Source organism: Entelurus aequoreus, linkage group LG03 (genome assembly GCF_033978785.1).
Source record: "Entelurus aequoreus isolate RoL-2023_Sb linkage group LG03, RoL_Eaeq_v1.1, whole genome shotgun sequence".
Taxonomy (NCBI): domain Eukaryota; kingdom Metazoa; phylum Chordata; class Actinopteri; order Syngnathiformes; family Syngnathidae; genus Entelurus; species Entelurus aequoreus.
Window position 1 is genome coordinate 33,825,233 of NC_084733.1, and position 17,189 is coordinate 33,842,421.

The following is a 17,189-nucleotide window of genomic DNA, read 5'->3' on the forward strand; positions in this document are numbered from 1 at the left end:
TCTCTTTCTATGCCACATCAATGTGGAATGCGCTCCCAACAGGTATAAAAGAAAGGGCATCTCTATCCTCCTTCAAAACCACAATAAAAGTTCACCTCCAGGCAGCTACAACCCTAAACTAACACCCTCCCCGGATTGCTAATAATCAAATGTAAACAATCAAATGCAGATACTTTTTCTTATGCCTTCTGATCTCTCTCTCTCTCTCTCTCTCTCTCTCTCTCTCTCTCTCTCTCTCTCTCTCTCTCTCTCTCTCTCTCTCTCTATGTCCACTACTTGATGTCCATATCCTACCCCCCCCTCCACACCCCTGATTGTAAATAATGTAAATAATTCATTGTGATTATCTTGTGTGATGACTGTATTATGATGATAGTATATATGATAGTATATATCTGTATCATGAATCAATTTAAGTGGACCCCGACTTAAACAAGTTGAAAAACTTATTCGGGTGTTACCATTTAGTGCTCAATTGTACGGAATATGTACTTCACTGTGCAACCTACTAATAAAAGTCTCAATCAATCAATCAAACAACCCCCCGCCGCGATCCCGAAAGGGACAAGCGGTAGGAAATGAATGGATGGATGTTCTGCGAATTGTGAAGTCAAGTTTATATTATTTATTTATACATCAATTGTCAAGTCAAGTCCGCTCTCAGGATATACAGCTTGAGCACAATACCGCTCTAATAGTATGTTTTTTTCTTTCACTCTAGTGGAAATTTGAGTTATCTTAAAAACATGTAATCCTTGACTGTGCTAATTAAATAATGTGTTTGTTTATTTGGAAGGGACAATGCGTATTAATGAACATATAGTTGCGTTTTTCTTTGTTTCTTGTATTGAGCAAAGAGCACAGTCTACCAACTCAAAATCCTTGTTTTTTAAACATTTTTGGTCAATAAATCTGATTTTGATTCTGAAACATTGCAGTAAAAATGCTGGATTTAGCACAGTGGTAGAGTTTCCATTTGTAGTACAATTAAAAATCAAGATAGTACACATGTGGAAAAAAGCAAAATAAGCGGAATTGGAACAAAAAAAACAAACACTTGTTCATGCTTTAGGCGTCTAGATGGCAAAATCAGCCAAAAAAAAAGTCCAACATATTGCACATATGGTATCCAAACTTATTTTTGGCTTTAATATTAAACTAACAAAATGAGCATTTATCCAATTTGTTTGTTCAGTATTTGTAACCCAAAAGTGAATAGATAAATTAGTAAATAAAGAAAATAATATACAAAAATTAAGTAAACAATTATCAAACAAAGCTAGTATGTTCGTGCAACGAATGCTTAGCATGCTCGCCCGGTCAATGACACATCGACATATAGGCTAACGGGGGAAATATATGCCCGCCAGTTTGTATGTCGATGTGTCATCCAACTGACCGGGCAAAATATATTTTCGACAAATAAAACCTATGTGGATATGGGTAGTGTCAGTGCCTATTTCGTTCTCAATATGCTGATACGCTGAGGAAATGGGTTCCAACATTAGTATGGCTAATTGTCGTTTCTGGTACTGTATGTGCGTCAAACACATATGGGGTGGTATTGGCTTGGCACAATATAATGCATTACATGTAATGATTTTCTACTTTGTGTATTGACATGGTACTAGGCTGTATGATCTATGCGTAACGCGATTTTTGCGTAACGTAGGTTGGCTCATATAATTGCACTCTGCACTGAAATATGGTGATATGCGTAAATTGAAGACAATGCATGACGACTCAATAAAAAATAAAATTAAAAAAAGTAAAGAAATGGCTGTTATTCTTTACACCACGCACACAATTCACCAACATCATCTCATTCTCATTCCACAACTAACAAAATGTACAATATTAAACGTCACAAGTACATAATAATACAGTTTATTACGGTAAAACACTGGCTTTAGCAGTAGTGTCCAGTATAGTAAAGGAGACAAACAAGCACTCGTTCTTCTGGTGGTCCGAACTTGACATCGTTGTATTTAAAATAATATGACGTGTGTATTGTTATCATTATTGTGTATGTGTCTGTACTGCATATCTAGTTAATAGATGCTGGCGAGGTTTTGTTGCCAAAGTGCTAATAGTTGTAACTACTGTACATCACAATCACAGCTTTGTTGTTTACAGCTGTTGAGCGTGTCTTCTCCCTGCCAGGGTGGCGACGGTGGGGCGGGTGGGAGTAGACGGCGTCATCATTCTCGGGTACTCTGAAGGCCACTCTTTTTTTCTTAATCTACTGGCTCTAGCAGTAGTGTCCAGTATAGTAAAGGAGACAAACAAGCACTCGTTCTTCTGGTGGCCCGAACTTGACATCGTTGTATTTAAAATAATATGACGTGTGTATTGTTATCATTATTGTGTATGTGTCTGTACTGCATATCTAGTTAATAGATGCTGGCGAGGTTTTGTTGCCAAAGTGCTAATAGTTGTAACTACTGTACATCACAATCACAGCTTTGTTGTTTACAGCTGTTGAGCGTGTCTTCTCCCTGCCAGGGTGGCGACGGTGGGGCGGGTGGGAGTAGACGGCGTCATCATTCTCGGGTACTCTGAAGGCCACTCTTTTTTTCTTAATCTTTTTTATTGATTTTCTTTGGCACTCAGTACCGGTATATACAAAAAAACAGGACAAGCACATATTGCTGTAAGAGGTGCTCATTACAACAGGGATGTGAGGGTAATGATATGATATGTGCATCTCTGAGCAAATACAGTACAAGGTGTCACGGTTGGGTCGCATGTTCATGCGTGGGTCGTTCTCCCGGGATGCAGACGGAACTCCGGACGAAGTGTGCAGGTAGGAATATGATTTAATGTCCATAAATCATACAAGGAAATACAAACATACAAACAAAAGGGATGCGTGACGATCGCACGGGGAGGTAAGGCAAAATCTTTGAACAGGAATCATGAGCTAGAAAACAGGAATATACCAACGTAACTGTTGCTTAGAGCAAACAAGGAAGCCAGACAGTGTGTGGCGAGCAACGTGAATAAATAGCTCTCTGATTAGTGCCCGGGAGCAGGTGAGCGTGCCGAACACTAATCAGAGGCAGGTGAAACCAATCAGCACCCATGGTAACCAAAACAAACCCAGAGGTGCACAAAACAGGAACCGAGGGAGTCCAAAACTAAACAGAACATGATCCGGACAACGAATCATGAAAATAACCCCGCCCTCTAAAGGACAGATTCCAGATGTCCCCAGAAAATTAAAAAAAGACCAAGTTCAAGAGTCACGGGAGGGCGGAGGCAGGACTTGGTGGTAGGTCGCCAGGCCAAGTGTCCCCGAATCCACTGAGGACAAGTCAAGTGGCGGCAGCGAGTGGAACGCCGCTGCAGCAGGCAAGGCGGGCGACCACGGAATGGCCTGATGCAGGCGCCTGATGGCCGCTTGTGCTGCAGGCCAGCTGAAGGTCGCGGTGGCGATGACGCTGGAGATGAGAGTGGCGCTGTGGGACGTCCCACCGGGACCGAGGAAGACTGAGGCGGCGCTGTGGGACGGCCCGCCGGAGACGAGGAAGATGGAGGCACCTCTGGAGCTTGAGCGGCAGGCGAAGGGGGCTGCCGTGGTGCTGCTAGCTGTGGAGCTGGCACAGGGGCCAGCCGTGGAGCAGGTACTGGTGCGGGGACCAGCCGTGGAGCAGGTGCTGGCGCGGGAACCAGCCGTGGTTCAGGTGCTGGCGCGGGGACCAGCCGTGGTGCAGGGACTGGAAGCAGCTGTGGAGCAGGAGCGGGTGCTAGCATTGGAGCAGGAGCGGCTGCTAGCCTTGGTGCTGGAGCGGGTGCTAGCCTTGGTGCTGGAGCAGGTGCTAGCCTTGGTGCTAAAGCAGGTGCTATCTGTGATCATGGCGGAGGTGGCCTGGCTGGAGGTTGCGGCTTGGCATGTTGCAGGACAGGTGGTGGTGGTCGAGCCGGAGGTTGCCGCTTGGCCAGGCGCAGCTGTGCCACCCCACTAGCACAGCTATCAGCCCTAGCCCCCCTCAGGAAGCGGATACCAGACGCTTCCTGTGCGATCTGGAATCGTCTTTAAGGGTTGGAGGGGAGAGGTTAAGAGGCGGGTGGACTCCTCCCTTCTTGATTGTCTATAAAGTCTATTTCCATCCCCTACCTGAGATTGTGTGGGAGAACAGGAGGAAAAAGTCTGAGCATTGGGCGAAGCAATAGTCATTGGGGGCGGAGCCAGAGTAATTGGGGGAGGAGCTTGAGTCCTGGAGGACAGAGACAGACCTGGTGAGCGAGTAAGTTAAAAATTGTTTTGATATTCCGCTATGGTTGCATGAATGTCCTTCGCGGGAGGCAGACAGAATGAATTAGAAAAAAACTATTATTTATTGCTCTCCGACGTCATTACCAGTAAGGCGGGGTGGCGACATCAGAGGGTGCCAGTGGAGTGACGTCATTGGCGCGGGTATCCATCTGGCTCACAGCCCAGTCGGGGAAATGTTTGGCGAAGTGACTGATTGGATTACCAAACATCGGCGGCGAGGACGACTGTGCTGCTTGTGGCTTGCTTCGGTCCGGAGGAGGAGATTGCGGGATTGGCGCGTCCTGACAGCGAGTCAAAGCCTTCTTGGACGGCTTCCATCTTCGCTGGCGCGTCCGGAACAGCAGTGTGGCGATGTCCCCGGGCCAAAGGGAGTCGATGTGGACCAGCGAACCACCGGCCCCCACACCATGTCCTCGAGTTCCTCTGGGGAATAGTGGAGACACATCGCTTTTAGCACCCTCCACGTACCTTCATCAACCACCTCGAAGTCCGTTGCGAGAGAACGGCTGACTTCCTTCTGTCACAGTTAGGTCACATGTTCATGCATAGGTCGTTCTCCCGGGATGCAGATGGAACTCTGGAACTCCGGACAAAGCGTGCAGGTAGGAACATGATTTAATGTCCATAAATCATACAAGGAAATACAAACATACAAACAAAAGGGATGCATGCCGATCGCACGGGGAGCTAAGGAAAAAACTTTGAACAGGAATCATGAGCTAGAAAACAGGAATATACCAACGTAACTGTTGCTTACAGCAAACAAGGAAGCCAGACAGAGTGTGGCAAGCAACGTGAATAAATAGCTCTCTGATTAGTGCCCGGCAGCAGGTGAGGAAGACACTCATTCTTCAACACTAGGAGATTACTAGACATTATATATTCCCCCCCATCCGACTTCCCAGGGATTGTGGTATCTCTTGACTCAAATAATTACTTCCAGGGGTGCCTAACTGGTAGCATACAAAAAGGGCCTGAACAATTGGCCTCCCACTTTTAAGTTCCAGGACAAAATCACAGTGAGACAAGTATACATGAGTAAGTATTATTGAATATGTTTTACTTTACACTGTTTAGCAGAAACAGTGACAGTTTAAGGTCAAACTGTCACACCTAGTCATGAGTGGGACAATGTCCCCCCGAGGATTAATACAATATTTCTGATTCTGATTCTGATACTGATTGAGCTTGGCAGACAACTTCAGTTTCCTACAGAGATCACCACTACATCTCTTCGTCCCAACATTGTTGTTTGGTCCACTGACGCAAAGTCGGTGCACCTCATCGAACTGACGATTCTGCTTGGGGAAGGGATAGAAGCTGCATTCGAGAGAAAACAGGCCAAATAAGCTGATTTGGCTGCTGAGTGCTGGCTGGAAAACCACCATCTACCCAGATGATGTTGGATGCCGAAGCTTTGTCGGAAGGTCAACTACACATCTTTTGAGGGACGCAGTAGTGACCGGAGGGAAGATGAAGAGGGCACTAAAAGAGCTGGCAGAGGATGTGGAAAAAGGCAGCTTTTGGCTCTGGTTGAGGAGGAAGGACACACGCTGGGGAAAGAAAGCCTCATTCAAAAAGAGCCACAGGGGTAAGATCTATCAGCTGCAGGGAGTGACAGGGAGACGTCCCTGTCACTGCTCCGCCACCAGGAGACATTCCAGGATAAAAGCGCGAAATGTTGAGGATTGGTGGTTCCTGGCTGATGACTCTACAGCTAACCGATGGGCACTGGAGGAGGTGCAGCAGGCAGAAATGCTCAGAAGGAAATTCCACTTATCTGTATGTTTACTGCCAAAATAGAGGAAATTGTTTCCTCTAACACACCCCTTGTCAACAACAAACAATGGGTAGATGACCTACCTCTGAACATGAGCTAGCGGTTTGTAGCAGTTATGTGTAGCTGCATTTTATTAAAGCAAGAAGACCTATATGTATCCAAAGCAAGCACATATATCTGTACATTTCAGCAAATGGTGTAAAAATCATGGTGATTACCGGCATCCCACTAATTGACAACCCAAATCCCACCCACTTAACTCCCCTTTATGGTAAGTGTAAACACCCTGTGGAGTGCAAAAACATAACAACTATATCAATGATTAGCATTAGCTGTGTTAATTGGAGAAAAGATGAATGCATTGTCATCATCAGGACCTCATCTTCCAGATCGAAGATGGCAGGGTAGTGAAGGACACGTTCAGGGAGGGGTCAGATGAAGGTGCAGGTTTGCCCCCTCAAGGGGAGATCGCCACTCAGACCCCCACTGGAGCCCGAAAGGCCTTGGTGGTCGGGCCTTTCCCCAATTTGCCATCGTCTGAGATTGCCACCATTTTGCAGGGCCCATGCCAATAAGGGCCTCTAGGGATTTCTGGATGCACGTATCACCCATTCTACATACGCAGGGGCTACAAAAACAACCACAAAAGAAAAGAAAAGCAATGCAACAAATAACAGCGATAAGACCAGAGAGTACCATGTTTTTCCATCTGCCGTACACCTTCTCAAGACATGACGAAATTGAGTTCGGATCCACATCTGATTCCTTTTTCAAAAGAAACCTAATGCTCTCTAAGGCCTTAGTAAAGGATCCATTAGGGGCTGTGTTATTAGGGATGAAGGAGCAGTAGAGGTCGGCAAACATTTAACAGACTCTTCGTGTTCCCGCAAGGAATCTGTCTAAGGCCACTCTGTTTTGGAGTGCTGTGGGCGAAGTTGCTCTTAACGTGGGATGAATAGCATCCAGTGCATTACTTATTAGGTTAGCCAGTAGGGGTGTGGGAAAAAATCGATTTGAGTTCGAATCGCGATTCTCACGTTGTATGATTCAGAATCGATCCTCATTTTAAAAAAAATGTATTTTATTATTTTATAAAAAAATGTTTTAAAATTTTGTTGTTGTTGTTGTTGTTGTTGTAATTAATCAATCCAACAAAAGAACACTCAGCAATACCATAACAATGCAATCCAATTCCAAAACCAAACCCGACCCAGCAATACTCAGAACTGCAAAAAACAGAGCAATTGAGAGGAGACACAAACACGACACAGAACAAACCAAAAGTAGTGAAACAAAAATGAATATTATCAACAACAGTATCAATATTAGTTACAATTTCAACATAGCAGTGATTAAAAATCCCTTATTGACATTATCATTAGACATTTATAAAAAATTTAAAAATGAACAATAGTGTCACAGTGGCTTACACTTGCATCACATCTCATAAGCTTGACAACACACTGTGTCCAATATTTTCACAAAGATAAAATAAGTCATATTTTTGGTTCATTTAATAGTTAAAACAAATTTACATTATTGCAATCAGTTGATAAAACATTGTCCTTTACAATTATAAAAGCTTTTTACAAAAATCTACTACTCTGCTTGCATGTCAGCAGACTGGGGTAGATCCTGCTGAAATCCTATGTATTGAATGAATAGAGAATCCTTTTGAATCGGGAAAATATCGTTTTTGAATCGCGAATCGTGTTGAATCGGAAAAAATCGATTTTGAATCGAATCGTGACCCCAAGAATCGATATTGAATCGAATCGTGGGAGACCCAAAGATTCACAGCCCTATTAGCCAGGTTTTGAACATCATACTGAATGTAATTAATAAGATCGACATAAACAAATTGGGTAATGAAGCACAAGCTCAGGGTAGTCCTCAATTTAAGATTATCTGGTATTCGCCGGGGGACGCCTATGGCATCAAAATCTTTGTAATAGATCTGCAATACTTCTCTTCTGTCGTTGGCTCCACAGGTATTCCCCTTTCTTTGGGAGTCAGAATTTGGGCTGGCAAATAGATCCATTTTGTTGAGCTGTAAAGGCATAATGAGAAAAAACAAGGGTACATCTTCCTACCCAATTTGGGTAGGAAAGCTAACAATAACATAGCGGAGGGCTCGCTTTGAAATGTTTAAGTGTACATCTTAAAATGTCAGGCTAAGATTTGAAAGATTGAAAATCACCACTAGGGGTGCAATTATGATCAGTCCCGTAGACTCACTGCATCCGGCAAAATGGTTTATCATACCCCCTGTTTTACTCAAATTGTTGGGTGAGGTCCCTGTCACATTTACTTGGTTCATCACAAAGTTCACACACACTTCCAGTTTCATTCTCAATCTCTCACTTCACATCCTCACTTACATCCATCAGCCTATTGTACCTAATTTTCTAAGTCACTTAAAATTTCTCTAAGGTGCTTTCTGATTTATCTTAGAAATCTCTCAGTATGCGCGTCTGCCTTTGTACACTGAGATTTATGGTTCCCGTTGCTTTGTTTGGCAGTTGTTAGCTGAACTTTAAGGCTGTAATTAGTGGTGTTCTTCTTCGAATAGGCCTAACCAGCATGGTTAGTTAAAATTGTGGCAGTGTTGTTTCCTGGAGACCCAGCATTCTGTGGACCTAGTTTTGACAATTATTTGTGTGTGTTGGGTGTATCACTGTTGTTCTCACCCACTCCACAAACATTCTTTAAACTTTTCAACCCATTCCGAATTACTTGGCTAAACTTCTGTGCCTGAGCCACACTATCCCACACATCCACTATAAATTAAAATAAATCAATCGCTCAAAAAAGAAAAAAGTTAAACCTACGTTTGTAATTTGCGGACGTCCTCCGGTGAGCTGTGTGAGTGGTTGGTCCAGACACTGGAGACGCTCGCCGCAAGACAGCCAAAGAATCTGGTTCACAGCACCAATTATTAGGATTCTCCCTTTTAGGGGGGAAGAGTCCTCCCAAATCCTTTTATTCCAAGGCTGTCTACAATGAAGAGGGGTGACTAGAACTGTAGTTTTACAATGTATTCTACAACACAGGAGTAAGTACAAACAACACAGATACTAGGCTTGGAGAGAGAGCGAACAAGCTATCAGGAGGTCGAAGCAGTCTCCCTAATGGCTGCCTGTCTTCACAGGCTTTTTGTCTGTCCGGCTTGCCACACCTTGCCAACAGGAATCAAAACTTAAGAATTGGAAGTGAGGGGGGGGTTTGAGGTGGGCAGAGTCGGGGTGGGAGGGCCGGGGGCGGGGTTAAGGGGGGAGGAGTATATTTATAGCTAGAGTTCACTGAAATTCAAGTATTTCTTATATATATATATATATATATAAAAAAATAAAATAAGTACTTGACTTTCAGTTAATTCTAGCTATATATATATATATATATATATATATATATATATATATATATATATATATATATATATATATATATATATATATATATATATATATATATATATATATATATATGTGTATTTTATTATACATATATATGTGTGTATTTTATTATATATAAATATATATATATATATGTGTGTATTTTATTATACATATATATGTGTGTATTTTATTATATATAAATATATATATATATATGTGTGTATTTTATTATACATATATATATATATATATATATATATATATATATATATATATATATATATATATATATATAAATAAAATAAATACTTGAAATTCAGTGTTCATTTGTTTACACATTTCACACATAACACTCCTCTCTACTCATTGTTGTATTTGAAAGTGCAATGCTTTGCAGCCGGTAGCACAGCCTTTGAAGGAGCGTAGGTATGGGCAGTGTAATATTCTGGGTTGGAGTCAATAACCAGGCGAGGTGATGAAGTTACGTCTCTTTACTTCATACTTCAGAACCGACTCCCACACTTGCCCATGACAAATTTGTGCTTTGTTTCAAAGATGTGATATTTGGATTTACACTATATGAAAAAAATTTGAAAAGGAATTTTACCTTTGCAACCTCATTATACTATGGCTAAGTTTTATATTCATAAATGTAAGTTTATCAATACCCGACCTGTTTTTTGTGCCTTTAAAAAAGATTTAGAACTCTACATTAAAACACTCTCTACCTCTAACAACCAAAAAGCTGTGAAAACGATGATGCTGTGCTCCAAATTTGGATTATTTACAGAACTTGAAGGAGCCTATGGCTTTACATTTTGTTACATATATATATATATATATATATATATATATATATATATATATATATATATATATATATATATATATATATATATATATATATATATATATATATATATATATATATATATATATATATATATATATATATATATATATATATATATGTATATATATATATATATATATATATATATATATATATATATATATATATATATATATATATATATATATCCTGAATGTCAACAAGACCAAGGAGATCATCGTTGACTTCAGGAGGCACCAGTCCAGCCACGCTCCACTCTACATCAACGGCACAGTGGTGGAGATAGTAAGCAGCACCAAGTTCCTGGAGGTGCAGATAACTGACAATATAACCTGGTCCCTACACACCGGAGCTCTTGTAAAAAGAGCTCAGCAGCGCATGCACTTTTTGCGTCTGATGAAAAGAGCACAGCTCCCTCCCCCCATTCTCACCACATTCTACAGAGGCACTATAGAGAGCCTGCTGACCAACTGCATCTCTGTCTGGACTGGAGCCTGCAATGCCTCAGACTGGAAGTCTCTCCAGAGAGTGGTGAGGACGGTGGAAAAGATCATCAGGACTCCTCTTCCTCCTATCCAGGAGAAGCCGCTGCCTGACCAGGGCTCAGAAAATCTGCAAAGACTCCTCCCACCCCCACCAAGGACTGTTTTCACTGCTGAACTCTAGAAAGAGGTTCCGCAGCCTCCGAAGCAGAACCTCCAGGTTCTGTAACAGCTTCTTCCCTCAAGCCGTAAGACTCTTGAACGCATCATAATGAAATTATCCCCTCAACTCCACCCAAAATGGATTAACTCGCTGGAATAAAAAAGACAATATAACATATATCCATAAACGTGGACGCATGTGAAAAAGTGCAATATATTTATCTGTACAGTAATCTATTTATTTATTTATATATTATTTACATATATTTATTTATTTATATATGCACCTTATTGCTTTTTTATCCTGCACTACCATGAGCTTATGTAACGAAATTTTGTTCTTATCTGTGCTGTAAAGTTAAAATTTGAATGACAATAAAAAGGAAGTTTAAGTCTAAGTCTAAGTCTATATATATATATATATATATATATATATATATATATATATATATATATATATATATATATATATATATATATATATATATATTGCATTCTTCTTTAGTTGCTTTATTGAGTTTACAAACCCCCTGGCGCTGTTTTGTACTGTTTTTGTACTGTTTCTGTACTTGTTTTGAGTTTTTTTTTTTTTTTGGATTGAATGTAAATGTTGAATGTTATAAATAAAGGTTTTGAAAGAAAAAAAAGAAAAAAGAAAAAAGAAAAAAAGACTCCCACACTTGCCGTCAGGGTGCGCAATACAACGTAAACCGTTGGCCAATGTAAGTAACCACAGAACACTATACATAGTGTTCTGTGGTTACTTTTTGGTTGGCCAAGCGGACGTGAGGACAGGCTGTCCTCACTCAGGTCCGCACGGACCTGGAGGGGGCATGCCTTAAGTCAGACTGGAAATCGGGAGAAATTCGGGAGAAATTCGGGAGAATGGTTGTCCCGGGAGATTTTCGGGAGAGTGCGTCTGCCTCACAATACGAAGTTCCTGAGTAGTCGTGAGTTCAATCCCGGGCTCGGGATCTTTCTGTGTGGAGTTTGCATGTCCTCCCCGTGACTGCGTGGGTTCCCTCCGGGTACTCCGGCTTCCTCCCACCTCCAAAGACATGCACCTGGGGATAGGTTGATTGGCAACACTAAATTGGCCCTAGTGTGTGGATGTGAGTGTGACTGTTGTCTGTCTATCTGTGTTGGCCCTGCGATGAGGTGGCGACTCGTCCAGGGTGTACCCCGCCTTCCGCCCGATTGTAGCTGAGATAGGCTCCAGCGCCCCCCGCAACCCCGAAGGGAATAAGCGGTAGAAAATGGATGGATGGAATAAATAAAGGGTTTGTATGTTCTCTATATCCAACATTATGTATTATTCTAATTTATCTTTTTTGTAACACAGTTAGTGAATGAATCGCACATTTGTAGTTGTTTCCCCATATTTCTACACAATAACTCAGATATGGTAACACTCGTGAGCAGTAAAGAATATGAGGTGATTTTTGGTCCAGAACATATTTTGCTTTGTTCATTATTGACATATATCTTGCTACCTTATGTTGTATATTTTTTACATGAGGTTTCCAGTTCATCTGTTATTACACCCAAAAATGTGTTTTCTTTTACCCTTTCAATGTCTACTTCGTCTATTTGTATGTGTTTGACTTTCCCTTCTACTGTTACCAAATAACATTATTTTAATTTTACTCACATTCAAACATAATCTGTTTTTATCAAACCATTGTCAAACAATTTGTTCATTTTGTAACATGGTGGTCGCATGGTGATGCGCGGATTGTTCTTCCAAACGATGAAGCAGGAACTGCGTAGACAAAGGTGCAGGTAGGAAATTATTTATTCCAATAAATCATTCAAAAAAATACAAAAACTAACAAAACAAGCGTTCCTATAGCAAGGGAAGCTAACGGAATAGCTCACAAAGAAAACAAAGCATATTCATAAGAAAACGCAAAAGGCAAAGCTTAGTTCAGGAATCCAATGTAACACACGTAACTGTTGCATGAGAGCAAACAAAAACACCAGACTGAGTGAAGCAACAGGTAGGACTAAATAGCTCTCTGATTAGTGCCCAAGAACAGGTGAGCGTCCCGAACACTAATCAGAGGCAGGTGAAAACAATCAGCACCCATGACAACCAAGAAACACAAAACAGGGGTGCTGTAACAGAACTTAAACCACGAGTGAATCAAAACCTAAATAAACGTAAAGAAACTATGATCTGGGCAACGGATCATAACACATTTCTTCTGTTATTATTTGTATTAGCTTTTGTGTGTTCTCTCCTAAACAAAACACAGTTGTATCGTCTGCAAATAATACTGACTTTAAGGCCTTTGTAATTTTACAAATGTTGTTTGGACAAAGATTGAACAATTTTGGTCCAAGTATTGATCCTTGAGGTACGCCACAAAATATTTTCAGCTTTGTGGAAGTGTATTTGCCTATCTTCACGTATTGCTTCCTGTTGGTTATGTCACAGCCCGGGCGCATTCCTATGCGCATTCATCCGTGCGCTCTGCAGAGTACACCTCCAAGCGCGCGCCTGCATTCGCCACTCCGGCTGCAATCAATCATCAATCAGTCAGCACTCAACACACCTATCGCTGATGAGCTCCCTGGGCTTCTTAAGCCAGAGCAGACCTGCGTTCTGGGCCAGAACGTAGCGACCTGTTCCAGTACAGTAAGCCGACTTATCAAGCTCTATGCACACACTCTCTCTCTCTGTGTTTCTCCCCCTCCGTGTTCATTTATCTCGTGTCCCTTGTCGTCATCCAGCAGCATGCCTCCATTCCCGCGTCACGAGAAGCGTGTCTCGTCTCCCCATGTTCCCTCTGGTTCCCTGGCTGCCTCTTGGATCTCGAGCCCCCGCCTGGACATGGACTCTGACGCCTCGCTCCTGCCCTCGACCTCACGCCTGCTTACGGACCTCCGAGCTTGTCTTTCCCCCTTGGACTTCCGCACCTCGCTCAACACTACCGGTAACACTCAACAGCTAATCACCACACATAGTCGCACACCACACACATTTGGATTAGTTTCACACTTGATTTCCATACTATTATATTTAATAAATCATAGAGCTAAACGAGGTCCTGCATTCTGTGCCGTCTTCTTCCCCCTGTACCGTAACAGGTTAAGTAGCAAGACCAACCCTCTGATGCCATACCTTTATATTGTGTTTATTAAGATACGGTGATTGATTGTGTCAAATGCTTTTGCTGAATCCATAAACACTGCAGCAGCAGCACATTTTTTTGCTATCTATTGCATTGGTGATCTCTTCCGTTATTTCGATTAATGCCATTGATTTTGAGATGTTGGATCTGTATCCGTATTGGTTGTCTGTGAGTGTTTCATTTTTTATTTATTTATTTATTGTATTTATTTATTTTTTTAATTAATCAATCCAACAAAATAATACACAATAATACACTAATAATACATTTCCAATTCCAAAACCAAACCCGGCCCAGCAACATTCAGAACAGCAATCAACAGAGCAATTGAGAGGACACACAAACATGACACAAAACAATCCAAAAGTAGTCAAACAAAAATAAATATCAACAACAGTATCAATATTAATAAGAATTCCAACATAGCAGTGATTAGAAATCCTTCATCGACATTATCATCACATTTTTATTCATGAATTTGTCCAATCTGTTGTAAAACAGTTTTTCAATAATTTTAGAAAATGATTTAGAGTTGGGCAGCACGGTGGAACAGGGGTTAGTGCATGTGCTTCACAATACGAAGATCCTGAGTAGTCCTAAATTCAATCCCGGGCTCAGGATCTTTCTGTGTGGAGTTTGCCTGTTCCCCCCGTGAGTGCGTGGGTTCCCTCTGGATACTCCGGCTTCCTCCCACCTCCAAAAACATGCACCTGGGGATAGGTTGATTGGCAACACTAAATTTGCCCTAGTGTGTGAATGTTGTCTGTCTATCTGTGTTGGCCCTGCGATGAGGTGGCGACTTGTCCAGGGTGTATCCCGCCTTCCGCCCGAATGCAGCTGAGATAGGATCCAGCACCCCCTGCGACCCCAAAAAGGGACAAGCGGTAGAAAATGGATGGATGGAATCCAACAAAATAATACACAATAATACAATAATAATACAATTCCAATTCCAAAACCAAACCCGGCCCAACAACATTCAGAACAGCAATCAACAGAGCAATTGAGAGGACACACAAACATGACACAAAACAATCCAAAAGTAGTCAAACAAAAATGAATAATATCAACAACAGTATCAATATTAATAAGAATGCCAACATAGCAGTGATTAGAAATCCCTCATCGACATTATCATCACATTCTTATTCATGAATTTTTCCAATCTGTTGTTAAACAGTTTTTCAATCATTTTAGAAAATGATTTAGAATTGGGCAGCACGGTGGTACAGGGGTTAGTGCATGTGCCTCACAATACGAAGGTCCTGGGTAGTCCTGAGTTAGTCCTGACTCCGGCTTCCTGCCTTCCTCCCACCTCCAAAGACATGCACCTGGGGATAGGTTGATTGGCAACACTAAATTGTGTGAATGTGAGTGTGAATGTTGTCTGTCTATCTGTGTTGGCCCGGCAATGAGGTGGTGACTTGTCCAGGGCAGTGGCGTGCGGTGAGGTTCATGTCAGGTGAGGCACTGACTTCATCACAGTCAGATTTACAAACATATGAACCCTAAAGAGTATCTTATTCACCATTTGATTGGCAGCAGTTAACAGGTTATGTTTAAAAGCTCATACCAGCATTCTTCCCTGCTTGGCACTCAGCATCAAGGGTTGGAATAGGGGGTTAAATCACCAAAAATTATTCCCAGGCATGGCGCCGCTGCTGCCCACTGCTCCCCTAACCTCCCAGGGGGTGAACAATCAACAATCAGCCTTTTCATATAAAGCCATAAAGGAATGGAACGACCTCACAACAAACTTGAAAAGTCTAACAGATGACTCTTCATTCACAATTGAAGTTAAAAAGTGGCTTTGGAGCAATCAAAGCTGCTCACACGGTCACTAAGGTGGGCATTATGTTTGACACATCAACCTAATGTGTATTATATTTATCCATGAGAGCATTTTTATTGTAAATTGTGAGGTGTGTGTTAAAATCATGGTTGTTTTTACAAATGATGACAGATTTGAACAAAAGCATGTATTGTCTTTGTGTGATGATATAAATAAGGTGTGGTTGTATTGTATATTAAGTATGTGTACATGAAAGGGCATTTTATGACTTTTCTTAATTTAAAAACATGCTATAGTATGTTTTTATTGTCATAATTTTATTGCATGATTTTTGTATCCCTTTAATTTAGGTAGCCAGGGACTGCAGATGGAAATGAGCTATTTAGCTATAATTCTGGTACAGAACATATCTGTCTTTGAACTTAATGTTTCTGTGCATTGTCCCTTCAAATAAAGACTAAACTAAAGTAAACAAGGGGATGGGTCAAATGCAGAGGACAAATTTCACCACAACTAGTGTGTGTGTGACAATCATTGGTATACTTAACTTTAACTTTACACTTACAAACTGTAGTACACAAAAAAGCACATTTAATAAAAATAAACTTTATTATGGTCTTACCTTTACTTATAAGTGCGGGAGCAGTGGTGTTCGTGTTGGAAGAGTAGTGAATGAATGAAATATGAAATCCGCGCTGTAGTCTGCAGGTGTACCTAATGTTGTGTCCCTGTTCACGGCTCCTCCGGCGCGCCGCGCGAGCATTGTTGTTTTTGCACTTTTTGGCTTCTTGTTAAGTGACTTTTTTTTGGGTGGATTCGGTCTTGCACGTGGGGGTTTGGGTGTGGGCTTTGGTTGGTGTGGTGCTCCCGTCGGGCGGTGGATTCTGCGGCGGAGATGCTTGGCACCAGGAGGCGCTTGGCACCAGGAGGCGCTTGGCACCAGGAGGCGCTTGGCACCAGGAGGCGCTTGGCACCAGGAGGCGCTTGGCACCAGGAGGCGCTTGGCACCAGGAGGCGCTTGGCACCAGGAGGCGCTTGGCACCAGGAGGCGCTTGGCACCAGGAGGCGCTTGGCACCAGGAGGCGCTTGGCACCAGGAGGCGCTTGGCACCAGGAGGCGCTTGGCACCAGGAGGCGCTTGGCACCAGGAGGCGCTTGGCACCAGGAGGCGCTTGGCACCAGGAGGCGCTTGGCACCAGGAGGCGCTTGGCACCAGGAGGCGGGGTTATGAGACGAGCCTCCAGTTTTATGATCGCTCAGCACAAGAAATACGTTACACACATACAGTTGTTGACAAAATACACTGT